A 15,694-nucleotide genomic window follows, 5' to 3' on the forward strand; every position below is an offset into this window, starting at 1 on the left:
AAAGGAAAAAAAAATACTAACATACAGTGCTGGGATTAAAAGGAACAAAAAGAAGCGGGGGAAAGGAGAACTAATAAAAGACCAATCTACGAATAGATACTAATGTCGATTTCATTATCTCTTTAAAATTGTTGCCAAATCTAGAAAGGATGGAAATATTTTGCTTCATCTTCCCATTGTTATTGGATAAAAAGACTTGGCAGGTAACAGACTCAGTTCCTCTTCTTGAATTCCTTCACCAATTAATCTTCTTTAAGGCTCTTTCTTTTCAAATTTATTGATCACATTTATATGGTTGTCTATTTCGCACAAAGTGACTTTGGACGGTACACAATTAAATCACAACTTAAAAATTAAAACAACGAGAACTAAATGCTAAGTTTAGTTTACTTTACTTTACTGTCATTGCACCTCGTACAATGAAATCAAATACCATCTTCAGTGCACATCATGACCGTGAAAATAAACACAAATGCACATCCTTCACACACCACACATTGAATTGAAAACCCACCCACCAACATGGTACTATACAGTATAATTGAACAGAGCTATTGCCCTGGGATACTGCCCTATTTTCCAGTCTATGTGTCCTTGTTTTTATTGTCCTGTACCATCTGCCAGATGGTAATAGTTCAAAAAAAAGGTGCCCTAGATGAGATGAAGCTTTTAGAATATTTTGAACTTTTTTAAGGCAGCGGGAGCTATGAAGCTCTTCCAAAGAGGGGAGAGGGCAACCAATGATCCTCTGAGCAATGACGTTAACCCTCTGGAGTGCTGTCCTATCTGCCACTGTGCAATTGGCAAACCACACACAGGTGCAGTAAGTTAAAATGCTTTCTATGGTCAATGGTAGAAGGTTACCAGCAATTTTTCATTCAGCTGTTGTTTTCTGAGAAGTCTCAGGTAGTATAATCTCTGCTGGGCCCTTTTGAAAAATGTTACCATGTTTTATATTGTCCTCGCCTACATGGGTTTCCTTGCTATCATTTGCTTCATAGTGGCTTTACTTAGGGATATACACCCTAGCAGAACCTGCACGGCAGTCAGGTAGTCAGGCAAATATGTGAGATAAACGTTGTTGTAATTTACACTCAGTAAAACAGATACAATGTGCTAGTTAAATAGTTCGTTCCAGTAAGATTTATAGCATAGTCAAACAGTCCATATATCATACACTAGTTCAGTCCGTCCGGGGATTAATCAGTTGCAAAGTCCAGTGTCGAAAAAGAGGTCAGTAAACTTACAATATCAGTCCTGTAATATATCTCTTTGCAGTTAGAGATATGAAGAAGTCAAACCTCCTTTCTTCCTTTAGCAACAGCAAAAAACAGCGGAGCTTCAATCAGCTGCTGGGCGGTGATTCCAGAACTACAGGGCTTCACTGTTTAACAGAGGCTTTGCAACTATGAGGCTTCATTCGCCTATTGGAGCGGGATTTGGACAGACAGGACTGCCATGCTAGCTGAGGGGAGGGGAGACTACTGAGTTGCCATGGGGCTGTGTGGGAGGCTGGACTGAGGGTAGGAGGATTAGGTGTGGATGATTAGGCAGAGGGAGCAGGCGCAGGGGATAATTAGCTGAATGGGCAGATGTTAGGCTTGTTGAGAGGGGTTGGGAAACTGCTATAAGGAGCACTGAGAGGCAGTTGCTCTCAGCGCTAGCTTTATTTGGGATCCCCGTTGTTGCCAATTAGGATTGGAATTGCTGCAGTGAACTTTTGAAATTCACCTGCAAGCCTGTGAGTAAAGTGCTTTGTCTGTGAGACTCTCCAGTACCCAGTTGAGGCTGTTCTCACTGTCAGAAAGTTTCTCCTACTGTAATTTCCATGTTAAATCTCTTCTTGTTCAGTTTCCATTCTTTGTCCCTTGTTTGGCCTACAGGTGCTTTAGAAAATAGCTTGAACCCCTTCCTCTCTGTGACAGACTTTCAAATATTGGAAGACTGCTATCAGGTCTCCCCTGGTCCTTCTCTTCACTGGACCTTCTCTACTATTTTTTCTCTGCTTCTTTCCTCTGGTCTCAACCATTTCCTGCCTAGATCTTCCAACCTTGCCCACATTCACAAATCCCTTTCTGTTTGTCATAGGTGTAGCTCCTAAACCTTTGCCTACAGATCTCATATCTATGTAGCATTATATTTTGGTCATGAGAGTAATCCACTCATTCTCTTGATGAAGATCTACTATAAGCTCCCAAGGCCTTTCCCATTAAATATGGCAACCTATTCATTCTCAGGCCATTGACAAAAAGTGGCAACTCTTTTGAACATGGTAAAATAAGCCTCTGCATCTTGCATTGCTGAGCAGGAAATTCCAGTCTCAGGAAACTGACTGAAAGAAGGCAAAAATCATCTGAAGGAATTGTCTTCACAAACCTCTCATTGTTCTATTCTCACATGCTCCATTGATCAGAACCATCGTGACAACATGTAGCTCAAGCTCAGCCTGAACTGCCTTCCAAAATGGCTTCAAATATATTTATTACTTTATTGGATTGCAGTAAAAATGCCCAGAATCACTTTCTGTGGGATTGGTGGCCATATAAATATGATGAAACAATCATTAAGCACACATCAACAACAGTAGTTTTGGTGTGATCTGATCTTGTTGTTTTCTTGCCGACATTTCATTACCCAAACTAAGTAACTTCATTGGTGTTATTTGATGTTACTTGCACTGATTATGGAACCTAGTTTGCGTAGTGAAATATTTTCAAGAAAACAACCAAGATCAAAGGGCACCAAATACCCCTCCTTTTAAACATTCTCCTTTATTGACAACAACAATAACAGGCCTAGCCTAATCATGAGGTAGTTGGGGCCACCTGGATCTCCAGTTCTTCCACAAGGCAGGGGATGTCAAAGAGAAGGGCTGCTTTGTGGGTCCAACAGGACGATATGATTGTCAGGATTCTGGTAGTTGCCCTAATTAAACCATGAGCCTTGAGCCAAGCTTCAAAAACTTCAAAAAATTTATTAGGAGCGAACATGTCAGCATGATCTGTATGAAGCCGATTCTAAGACATATAATTCACTGTCACCCTTGACCCTGGTTTCCCTCCACCCCTCTGGGTGTATCATAATTCATTTGCTCCAACGAAACATATTCATAGCCAAGAGTCATCAATCACATTCTCCAATTAGAGATTTGCGTGGCAGAAATTCTGGTCGCTTAGTTATAATCTTTGCAAGAATGGAATGTGTTGTGTATTAAGAACCTGCCTGCAGTTCTCCTTCTGGTCCGCCGTCAGAGCGGGAGCGCCGATCACTCCCATTGGCTGATGCCGTTTGACAGCCGGCTATAAAAGGGAGCTGTCAAACGGCATCAGCTGTCGCCGCCAGCTGGCTGTCAGATTGCCTCTGAAGTCGCGGCGACCCTTTATTCAATGAATAAAGTATGTTAGCCTAACCTGGCTCAGTCTTTCTTCTGTAACCGCCGCTCTACAACACTGGCGACGAGGGCGGGATACAATAAAGACGTCCAGGCGAAACAATTGAGCCAAGTCACACAGAGAAAGAGCTGAAGCCGCTAAGTGCTGATTGAAGTCACGCCGCCGGCGCTCTCCAAAAGAGCGCGAACTTCAAAGCTCCACAGCTGAGGAGCCGAACGCCGCTGACAGGCGCTACAGAAACGCTTTTCTAAAAGCGACCTCTAATATTTTTTTTTCTCACCTAGCAGACCTACTCTGCCTTCCAAATGGCATCTACACCAACTTTCCCACATTTCCAGCCGGGAACAGAGACTTGGGAATCTTACATTAGCAGATTTGAATGTTTTTAAATGCCATAGACTTGTCTAGGGCTACAGACCTGAGGAAAAGGTCTTATTTTTAAGCTTCTGTGGGGCTACCGTTTTCGACACTGCCTCAGCACTAGTGTCCCCTCGACCCATTAAGGCTATTCCCTGGGAAGAGTTGAAAGAAATTTTGGCCAACCACTATTCCCCCAAACCCTCTCAGATAGCTAGGAGGCTAGCTTTTAGGAGAAGGGTTCAAGCTGAAGGGGAAACCGTGAGCCAATATATGGCAGCCCTAAGATCTGCTGCCATACACTGCGGGTTCAGGGATTACCTTGAGGACATGCTACTAGACCAAATTGTGGGTGGAATTAGGGATTTGAAGCTCCAGAGAAGGCTGTTAGCAAAGAAAGATCTAACTTTATCCCTAGCCATTGAAGAAGCTCAGGCTGCTGAGCTATCAGAAATATCTGCAGCTGAGATTCAGGGAGCTACCACAAAACAAGGGCAGGCTACAGTCCATTATGATGAGGTATCCCAGGAGGAAATAGGAGACCCAATAGACGTAAATCACCTCACACACCCCAGAACACCTTTAGCTCCACCAAGGAGAAACAACAGCCAGTTCACCAAACAACAGCCCCCTTGTGCAAGCTGTGGGGGTAACCACCTTAGATCCAATTGCAGGTTCAGAAATGCTATTTGTCTGAACTGCCAGAAGAAAGGGCATATAGCCAGAATTTGTCAAGCTGAGCAAGCCCCCTTCCAAAGATCTCGAGTCTCTGCCTTATCCCAAAGGCAAGTAAAAAGCTGCTACACCTGTTATCACGCAGGCAGTTTCTCCACTAACTCTAACAAAATAAGCGTTTCTCTTCTTTTAGAAGATAAGCCCTGCCACATGGAGGTGGACACCGGGTCAACCCTCTCCATCATTGCATGGTCCACGCTGAAGAAGATTCTACCTTCATTCCCAAGGAAGAAGCTGACTACCTGCCACCTGAACCTTCGGGACTTCCAGGGAAGGACCATCCCAGTCCTGGGTAAGGGAAGATTCCTTATTCAATTCCAAAACTTTAGAGGTTACTTGCCACTGGTAGTTGTTGATGGTGCCCTGCCTAGCTTGCTAGGACTAGATTGGTTCCCTGCCCTGGGTCTTAACATCACAGGGATTCACTCTGTCAAAAACTCTGAAGTTGATGCCCTTTTTAATGACTACGCTGATGTCTTCAGCAATGACCTGGGCTGTTATACGGGCACACCCATATCCTTCAATGTGGGTCCACAAGCCACCCCTATCCGTTTGAAACCTCGAAGGGTTCCCTTCGCCATTAGGCCCAAATTAGATGCTGAGCTAGACAAACTCATTAATCAAGGAGTTTTGGAACAGGTAGATTTTGCAAAGTGGGAAACACCCATAGTCACCCCTTTAAAAAAGGATGGTAGCGTGAGAATTTGCGCGGACTATAAGACGTCCATCAACTGTTTCCTTCAAGTTAGCGCATACCCAGTACCTGTTATTCAACACCTGCTTCACACATTTGAGCCAGGCGTAGTTTTCACAAAATTGGACATGTCCCAGGCATACCAACAATTCCCTGTGGACCAGCACACTGCTGACCTTCAAACCATAGTAACACACAGGGGTGCTTTCAGATGTAAACGTTTACAGTTTGGGGTCAGCGTAGCCCCAGGCATTTTTCAATCACTCATGGAAAGAATCCTCCAGGGCCTACCCAGGGTGGTTCCATACTTTGATGACATTTTAGTATCGGCCTCTAACAAGGCACAACTGCTACTCAGAGTAAGGTCTGTTCTTGACAGATTTAGACTAAATGGGCTCAAATTGAAAAAAGATAAATGCACCATAGCTACCAATCAAGTAGACTTCCTGGGTTATCGAATTGATGCCTTTGGGATTCACCCCATAGAAAGTAAAGTCAGGGCCATTCACGAGGCACCCACTCCCTCTAACAAAACTGAATTACAGGCCTTTTTAGGGCTCCTAAATTTCTATGCATCCTTCCTACCCCACAAAGCCTCTGTAGCTGAGCCCCTACATAGGCTCCTAGACAAGGAGGTCTCCTGGCACTGGGGACACAAAGAAGCCAACGCTTTCCAGGCAGTGAAGTCTCTGTTAACGTCAAACACAGTCTTAGTTCAATTTAACAAGGACTTGCCCCTAGTACTCGCCGCTGATGCCTCACCTTTTGGGATAGGAGCAGTTTTAAGCCACAGACTTTCAAATGGATCTGAGGCACCCATTGCCTATTTTTCAAGAACATTCTCTGCTGCTGAGAGAAATTACAGCCAGATCGATAAGGAGGCTTTGGCAGCTGTAGCTGCTGTAAAAAAGTTCCATGAGTTTCTCTGTGGCCATTTTTTTGAACTAGTAACAGACCACAAACCTCTATTAGGACTGTTAGCTGGTGACAAACAAACCCCACAGGTACTTTCCCCAAGAATGACCAGATGGACACTTTTTTTGGCCGCTTATTCATACACCTTGATCCATCGTCCTGGAATAAACCTGAGCCACGCAGATGCCCTCAGCAGGTGCCCCCTGCCTACTCCAGTCGAGGACCCAGCTCCCATCCACGCAATCTTCGAGTGCACGGGACTGGACCTCCCACTTTCAGCCGGGGATGTTGCTGCGCACTCAAAAAAAGATCCATTGATTTCCCAGGTCCTGGACTGGGTGGGAAGGGGGTGGCCTGATATACAATTTGCCCCTGATTTAATCCCCTTTAAGATCTGCAAGCAGGAGTTGTCTGCAATTCAGGGCTGTCTGTTATGGGGGACAAGGGTGGTCATTCCTGCCTCCTTACAAGAACCAGTTCTAAGGGCACTGCACGAGGGTCATCCGGGCATGGTAAGGATGAAGGCCTTGGCCCGCAGCTACGTTTGGTGGCCAGGACTAGATGCCCAAATTGCCAGCTGGGTCAACGCATGCCAGGCCTGCCAGGCGACAAGGGCAGCTCCACCCATAGCTACACCCACCAGATGGGAAGATGCAGGGGCACCCTGGGCCAGGCTACATATTGACCTAGCTGGCCCCATGCTGGGGAAGACATTCTTGGTGGTAGTGGACTCGTTTTCCAAGTGGACTGAGGTGGCCTTGCTGTCTTCCACCACAACTCAAGCCATCACAAGGGTTTTAACCAGACTGTTTGCTACTCATGGACTGCCAGACACCTTGGTGTCAGATAACGGGCCTCAATTCAGCTCTAATGAATTTGCCATCTTCGCTGCCAACCTGGGCATCAGACATGCCCTCACAGCCCCCTTTCACCCCGCTAGTAATGGGATGGCGGAGAGGGCTGTTAGATCGGCCAAGGAAGTTCTGGCCAAGCTGAGGCAGGCAGACTGGCACTCCAAGCTGTCCACTTACCTACTCATGCAACATGCCACGCCGTGCCCCACAACCAACAAGTCACCTGCGGAACTTTTGATGGGCAGGCGACTCCGGACCACCCTGGACAGGTTGCACCCCCACTACTCCCCCAGCACACCCCTGGCATCTGACAGCCATGCCAGGGGCTTTGCCCTGCAAGACCTGGTTTATGCCAGGAACTATGCAGGGCACCCGTTATGGCTGCCAGGGCGGATAGTTTCTATTACAGGGCCCAGGTCTTACAGAGTCCTCCTGGAAGATGGGAGAACCTGGAGGAGGCATATCAACCAGCTCAGGAGACACTGGACCTCGCCTGCCGCCGAAAGCCTGGACAACTCGCCGCTGAGCTACCCGGTCTACTTGCCGCCTGCCGCAGCCGTCCCGCAGAACTACCCGGTCTACCAGAGGCCCGACTTCCCAGCCAACCGTCCACCGCAGGAAAACTCACCGGAGCAGCCTCCAGATAGCAGGTCCAGATCGGCCGTCGACCCTCCGCAGACGCCTGGCACCGCCGGAGAAACCAGAGACTGTGCAGCAGCCACCAAGCCTCCAGAGCCGCGGAGATCAAGCCGCGAACGAAGGCCGCCATTATGGCATGTGCGCGGCCAGGGGGAAGGAGTGTTGTGTATTAAGAACCTGCCTGCAGTTCTCCTTCTGGTCCACCGTCAGAGCGGGAGCGCCGATCACTCCCATTGGCTGATGCCGTTTGACAGCCGGCTATAAAAGGGAGCTATCAAACGGCATCAGCTGTCGCCGCCAGCTGGCTGTCAGATTGCCTCTGAAGCCGCGGCGACCCTTTATTCAATGAATAAAGTATGTTAGCCTAACCTGGCTCAGTCTTTCTTCTGTAACCGCCGCTCTACAACAGAATGCACTTTTGGTTCCAAACTGCTGCACTGTTTTTCAAATCCCCCACTTCTGTTCATGGCAACTCTAAAACAAGCATGGAAATGTTTTATGAGTTGTCAATGGTTTCATAGAAGGGATACCAAGAATCTTCTTGTGCTAGCTCTGCCTTGAGCCACATTGGATGCCAAAAAATTAACGACTTCCCCTTCTTTATTTTCTGACTGATTCTTTACATGAACCTAACCAAGGACTGCAGAGTATGAAATAAAGTAGACAAGTTTGATAGATGGTAGATTTTATTAGGTTTAGTCGCCAAGAGCAGCTCAACAACTTTCATAGGTTTTACATCTGAAAATATTATGCTATCCTAATTTTACCCATTTAGTTATTTATCTCTATATTTATATTTTGCTGGATACTTTCTATTTCTCTTTTTGTACTGATCCCTGACCATAACCATCTTCTTGTTTCTTATATGATTTAGTTCCACATTTACAAACAATCAACAGCTTTTTTTTTTGAATGAAAGAAAGCTACATTTTTCAAAGTGGAAATGCCCCAATAGCAGAACCTGAAGTCAAACTTTTGATGTCTATATTGAATAAAAAATAATTTTCAGAGATTTTGTTCTTGTTTGGTATGTTATAAGAGGGAAGAAGTAGTCATGTGAACAAGAGCAGCCACACAGTGGTAGTATGCTACCGGTTCGGCCCAGTTCGATTGACCCAGTAGTAAAAAAGAGCCTCCAACAATAAGCTGAGAGGAGGGGAAAAAAGCCTCCAGCTGAAACAAGAGAAAAGCGGAGGATCAGCTCTCCCACCTGCCCCTGCCCTTCTCTCTTCTTTATCATCTCATCTGATTGGCACTGCAGGGCTCAGCTGGTGTGTGGAAAGCTGCACATGTGATCACCGAACCAATAGTGGAACAGATCCCTCTCCTGCAGCCACCCATCTTTGAACAAGGCAGCCAAACAGGATCAACTATATCCATGAGGATTGAAATTTCAGTTTCATTCCAAAATTCTCTTTGGAGAGTTGATTGCATCAAGATATTTTCTAAGGCATATTTGGGAGAAAGTTCTCCCATCTCACTCCTTGCCCCCTTTTTAGAGTTTCACCCCATTTTTGACTCTTCCTAATTGACATCTGCCTGTTGACTCACTCAGAGGTTAGAGAGATGATGTCTCTCCTTAGAGACATTATCCAAATCATAGTGATTTATTTCTTCTCTTGTTACTAAATCTCAAAAGACATGTTGGATTGCCTTCAGATATCACACAAACACAGCCATAACATGCTTCCACTTTGATATCATATCAATGCCTTGTTGGCTAATGTCTTTGCACTGGAAAATCTTGGGGCCATAAATGGCCCTGGAGAAATAGAGAACCTTGAAAGCTTTTAGGACAGGCAGGGGATGCAGATATGAAGGCTTGTACAGATTCTGTCAGAATTAGAAAACATCTGGAGCTTCTGTCTTGGAAGAGGGCTTTGCCTTCTTCCACCTCTTCCTATCACTTTGTCTTCAAAGTAAGGATGGTGACTCCATCAGGAACACAAATCATGTTGCTGCTTCTGCTGCTTCTGCTTCCTCACAAAGTTCTGGCAAGTTTCAGAGCCAAATGCATCTTGACTCTGAATAGGGATGGGGTGCACCTTTTGAACTATTACAAGCCAGGAGAGTTCCTCATTGGTGGTATTGTCTCTGGAACAAGGACAACGCTTCTACCATTGAGCTTTGTTAGGTATAACATTGATACCAAATATGGTTTGGGTGAATAAATATATAAAACTTAGATATCATGGTTTAAGTGCTTATCACTTTAAGCACAATGCAGCAGGCAATTAGCCGATTAAGGGTGCGGTTAGAAGTTACAATATAAGGAAGCATTAGAAGCTGGAAAGCTTACTGACTGTAACTGTGTGCTGCTGCGCTGTAACTGTGTGCTGCTGCGACTAACTGTGATTACTGACTGTGAGTGCCTGTGACTGAACTGTTATTGTTTGCTACTGTTTACTGAATATCCAGCGTTTGTTTCTCTGGAGAGTGAAACCGGAGGAGGAGAAGATATCTTTATCGGCTGATAAAGATATTGCAAGGACTCTTAACTTGGACTATACTAGTGAGTCTTACTGGATGGAAATACTGTGAATGACTTAATGGACTGAATGACAATGCTTAAACTCTAACTGGATTAAAAACTATTTAAACTACAAACAGTGTTTGTGTTCAGTGTGTGTATACTCTGGGGCCCTTCCTGGCTTGACTACTGCTGCAATACTCTTCTAGGGGTTAATCCCCAAATCCCTAACATTGGTTATGGGCCCAGCAGCATAGTCTAACTAACCAGGATATAGCAGAGAGAGTTGGTGTGAGTTGCACATTACTGTAAAAACAAACTGTTTTAATTAGTTTAAAATAGTTAAAATATCTGAAGAGTAATGGCACAAGTAAATTTGTCACAACTGTCCATGATATCCAGGCTGGATGGAACAAACTATGTTTCATGGTCAATGAAATGTAGTTTACTTCTACGCAGAGAAGGTTTGTGGACATTATAGCAAACCCACCAGATGTGAGTAGCTGGGATCCTGCTAATGATGATGATAACGAAAAGTTACAAGACTTTAAACTGAAGAATGAGCAGGCTTTATGCATCATAGGACTGACTCTTCTGTGATCAGCAGCTTGTCCATATTCGTGGAGAAGAAAATGCTGCAACTGTGGGAGAACCTCAGGAAGATTTATGTTCGGGACAGTGTAGGAGCACATATAAATCTTACACGGAAGCTTTTTCGAACGCATCTTCAGAGGAATGGAGATATGTTAGTTCATTTAAACTGTATGAAGAGCATTTTTCAAGATTTGCAAGAAAAAGAGCTTATATTTAATGAACTGCAACAAGTCTACATAATATTATCTTCATTAGATCAAAGCTATGATGACTATGTAACTTCGTTAGAGGTATTGCCAAAAGAAAGCCTCTCATTAACCGAGATTACAGGCAGGCTACTAGAAGAAGCCAGAAGAAGGCGTGAGAGTGACGAGCTGAGAGAAGATAAGAAAGAAGAGAAATTATCTTCAAAGTTTGAAAGAAACCAGCAAAGCAAAGTAAAGCACCTGGAAGAAGAGAATTTATCTTCAACGGCATACACAATTAAAAAGTGTTTTATTGGGAGGCAGAGGACTTGGCAAGATTCACAAAAAAGAAAAGCCGAAGAAAAAGCCAAGAAAGCTTTGACAGCACAAGCACCTGAGGAGAAATTGGTGGTTGACGGGCCACCCACCACCAGGAAAGACAAATTAAAAAAGCAAAAGCCTACATACACTTCAATGGGGAACCGAGCAGGTCAAGGTTTTGCCGGTCCAGTAAAACCAGGAAAAAATGTTGAGACCACAACAAAGTTTATTTGCTTTAGTAGGGATTGAAATAGGGTATTACTTTTAAGGAAAAATGCATAAGAAAAGAACAAAAGGGACTGCAGCTTTAAATGGAACATATGCTTGATATAGAAGAAAGGGAGGCTCAACTGTATTTAAAAGCCAGAAGAGTACCATTTATTGCAGGCGTGGGGGCATGTATTTAAGCAAACGTACAGTTGAGTTATCTGAAGGAATAAGGTTAAAACCTTGTGATAAATATTTGCGTTGTAATGTTTGCTGTGAAGATAAGAGCAAAGTATTGCCTGCAAATAGGCTAAATGGTTTCAAAACAAAAGAACCTTTAGAAGTAGTATTTGCAGACATAATAGGTCCAAAGAAACCCAGTATGGGAGGTGCTAGATATATACTGAGCATTATGGACCATTATTCTAGATATGGGTTTTGCTATTTAATGAAAAGCAAAACTGAAACATATCAACATTTTTTCAATTGGCTTAGGTTTGCTGAAAGAAAGTCTAAAAGGCAACTGATAACCCTGGTGACAGATAATGGTACGGAATTTATTAATAACAAATTCCAGAACAGACTTAAGGTAGCTGGAATAGAGCATAAGAAGTCTGCTCCATACAGGCCAGAACATAATGCTTTTATTGAAAGAAGAGGCCAAACACTACAGGCAATGGTTAGAACAATGTTAAATGATTCTGGGTTACCTGAACCTTTGTGGGGGAGGCTACAATGTGTGCTAATAACATATTGAATAACGTTGTTAATACAACAACAGGTGAAATACCATTCACCAAGTGGCATGGCAGGAAACCTGATCTAAGTTACCTGCACACATTTGGTGCACCAGCATGGGTGCATATTCCTGCACAACTCAGGAAAAAGGGCAACATAGAGCTAAAAGATTTTTCTTCGTTGGTTATCAGGCAAACCATAGGGCATATAGATTTTGGGAGAAAGGCACATCTAAAGTGTTATGTAGTGCTAGTGCCCAATTTCTAGAACATGAAGGATGGGAGAAATTAGAACAGGATGCCAATAAAGATGTAATTATTGAATCCTATAGAAATCCCATTAGTTATCCCTGTAACTTTAAAAATAAAGTAAAGAGACAAATACAGGATGAAATAGTGCCCATAAAGGAAGAAACAGATACAATAGCTGAACAGGATGAGGAAGATGAACAGGTAGTAGTTCAACAAAGTCCTCCTGTAAGCCCTGTAATTCCCAGAAGAACTACACGTGTATCTAGACCGCCTGATAGGTACCAGGCTAACACAGTGTGCCAGATTAATCAAGTTCCTAATTCTGTTGAAGAAATTAAAAAGTATCCTACTAAGGAAAAAGAAAGATGGTATGCAGCAATGAATAAGGAACTGAATTCATTAAGAGATATGAAGGTGTATGAAAATGCCAAATTACCTGTAGGAAAGAAATCCATTGGCTGCAAATGGATTTTTAAGGTAAAAACAGATAAAGATGGTAAATTAATCCATAAGGCAAGGTTAGTAGCCCAAGGTTTTAGGCAGAATGCTAATGACTATGATGAGGTGTTTGCACCTAGTCTTAAGGCAGCAACCTTGAGGGCAGCTTTAGTGTGGGCAGCTAGTAAAAACTATATAGTTAACCATCTAGATGTGGAAACTGCTTACTTGCACGCCCATTAAAACATATTATTTATATGAAAAACCTGTTGATATTAAAAGTGAAAATAAGGATAATAATGATTGTTGGTTGTTAAAGAAAAAGTCTCTATGGTCTTAAACAATCAGGCTATGAATGGAACCAGTATATTGTAAAGGAACTAGACAATATAGGATATAAAGCTGGTTTAGCCGATCCATGTCTGTTTAAGAGGGAGACAAATGGGAAAGTATCATTATTATTACTATTCACAGATGACATTGCTTTGATAACTGAAACTAATGATGAAGCAAATAAAATAATAGCATCATTAGGAAAGAGAATAAAGATCAAGCAATTAGGGGAGATAAAGAAGTATCTCGGTTTGAATATAAAGAAAACACGGAAAGGTTTTAAGATATCTCAGGAAGATAAGATAAGCAAATTGCTAAAAGATTACAAGATGGAGCTTTGTAAGCCGCTAAGACTCCAATGAGTCAGGAGTTTAGCAACACTGATGAACAAAGCCCTGAGTTTGATAAGGTGATTTATCAATCTTTAATTGGTAGTTTGAGTTATATTAGTAATTGGTCTAGACCAGATATATCGTACTGCGTGAATCAGTTGGCTAGATTCAATTCTGCACCATGTGAAAGACACTGGAATGCAGCTAAGAGGATATTAAGATATCTTAAAAAGACAATGAATTATTCATTGTATTTAGAACCAAAGGGTGATTTAATTCTGTGTGCTTATGCAGATGCTAGCTTTGCATCAGAAAGAGACACTAGAAAGTCGACTTCAGGAACAGCCATAATGCTGGGTAAGACATTAATAGGCTGGAAGTCAATAAGACAACAGCATATAAGTTTGTCTACTATGGAGGCAGAATTCTCCTGTTTATCATTGTTATGTACAGAATTAATAATGTATAAACAAATGTTAATTGATATAGATATAACAGTAGATTATCCTATAATTATACATGAAGATAATCAGGCAGCAATTCAAATGGCCACAAATATTGGAGTAAAAACAAGGAGCAAGCATACAGATCTAAGATACCTAAACGTGAGACAATCTGTAAGAAGTAAGATGATTCAGCTAGAGTACTGTATGTCGGAGGACAATTTAGCTGATAATTTTACTAAAGCCCAAGGTGCCAGTAAGCACCAAGAGAGTTGTGAAAAATATGGGATTAGATTGTAAAGGTATTATATATTTATTTCACCCAAAAGGGGAGTATGTTAGGTATAACATTGATACCAAATATGGTTTGGGTGAATAAATATATAAAACTTAGATATCATGGTTTAAGTGCTTATCACTTTAAGCACAATGCAGCAGGCAATTAGCCGATTAAGGGTGCGGTTAGAAGTTACAATATAAGGAAGCATTAGAAGCTGGAAAGCTTACTGACTGTAACTGTGTGCTGCTGCGTCTGTAACTGTGTGCTGCTGCGACTAACTGTGATTACTGACTGTGAGTGCCTGTGACTGAACTGTTATTGTTTGCTACTGTTTACTGAATATCCAGCGTTTGTTTCTCTGGAGAGTGAAACCGGAGGAGGAGAAGATATCTTTATCGGCTGATAAAGATATTGCAAGGACTCTTAACTTGGACTATACTAGTGAGTCTTACTGGATGGAAATACTGTGAATGACTTAATGGACTGAATGACAATGCTTAAACTCTAACTGGATTAAAAACTATTTAAACTACAAACAGTGTTTGTGTTCAGTGTGTGTATACTCTGGGGCCCTTCCTGGCTTGACTACTGCTGCAATACTCTTCTAGGGGTTAATCCCCAAACCCTAACAAGCTTCAACAAATCTCCTTTGACTCAAATTTCTCAGTATGTCAAAGTTTCTGCACAGAATTAGGTCCTCTCCATTCCACCCTAAGTGCTAAAGTTTAGCTGCCTCTCTTACAATGAATGATCTCTTTGATCTGCTAGTTTCTCTCTCTTTCTGTCTCAATTCATCCTTGGTTCATCCTTTTCAGCTGATGAACCTGATTTGAAATTCTCAAATGAGTAATCAATAGATACATTCTGTTTTCTTGACCTTGAAGAAGAAGCATCTGCTTTTCTTGACATCCTCTTAGCAGAGTTGGGCTGAGGATGGGGAAGAGAGGATGGTTCTTCCCTTCTATCACTCTTATGCCCATTAAGGTCATCAACATGAATAGAAAAATGCAGAAATGTTGACTTTGAAGTAAAAATGAGATAACCTTGACAATTTTATTCTGTACCACCAATTAAATGAATGGATCCCAGTCAGAATTGACATTTCTTAGATGTGTGAATCCCATTTGAATGAATGTCAGAATCTTATTCATACAATGAGTTAAATGTCAATTAAATCTCTATTGTGGACATGTGGGCCATATAAACATCTCCAGCAATTGAGCATCTACTCCATTTGTTAACAGTCATAGTTGCTCATATTATGTGTCATTGTGGGTGTCTGTCTGTATGATTCTATATTTCATGTGGAATAATAGGTCAGACTTCCAATTATTAATTATTGGAGGGGATAAATAGGCAAAGACTGACAGAGAGAGATTGAAAGTCTAAAATCTTAATACAACAGCAAGAATAAAGGTAATATGAAGAATAACCCAAAACTGAATTTGTAACTGAATTATGTACAAATGATAAACATGTAATAACAAAAATATATAGTTTTAAACATTTCAAACAG

The 15,694-nt window shown here is 42.4% G+C and overlaps 1 long non-coding RNA gene across 1 annotated transcript in view; it reads left to right on the forward strand.

The window, feature by feature from the left end:
• Positions 1-15,694, forward strand: part of LOC148131833 (uncharacterized) — a 501,829-nt gene that overhangs the window by 5,021 nt on the left and 481,114 nt on the right. The window lies entirely within an intron of this gene.

Source organism: Notechis scutatus, chromosome 2 (genome assembly GCF_049901735.1).
Source record: "Notechis scutatus isolate UNSWTSFEM ecotype Mainland chromosome 2, rNotScu1.2, whole genome shotgun sequence".
In the NCBI taxonomy this organism is placed as follows: Eukaryota; Metazoa; Chordata; class Lepidosauria; order Squamata; family Elapidae; genus Notechis; species Notechis scutatus.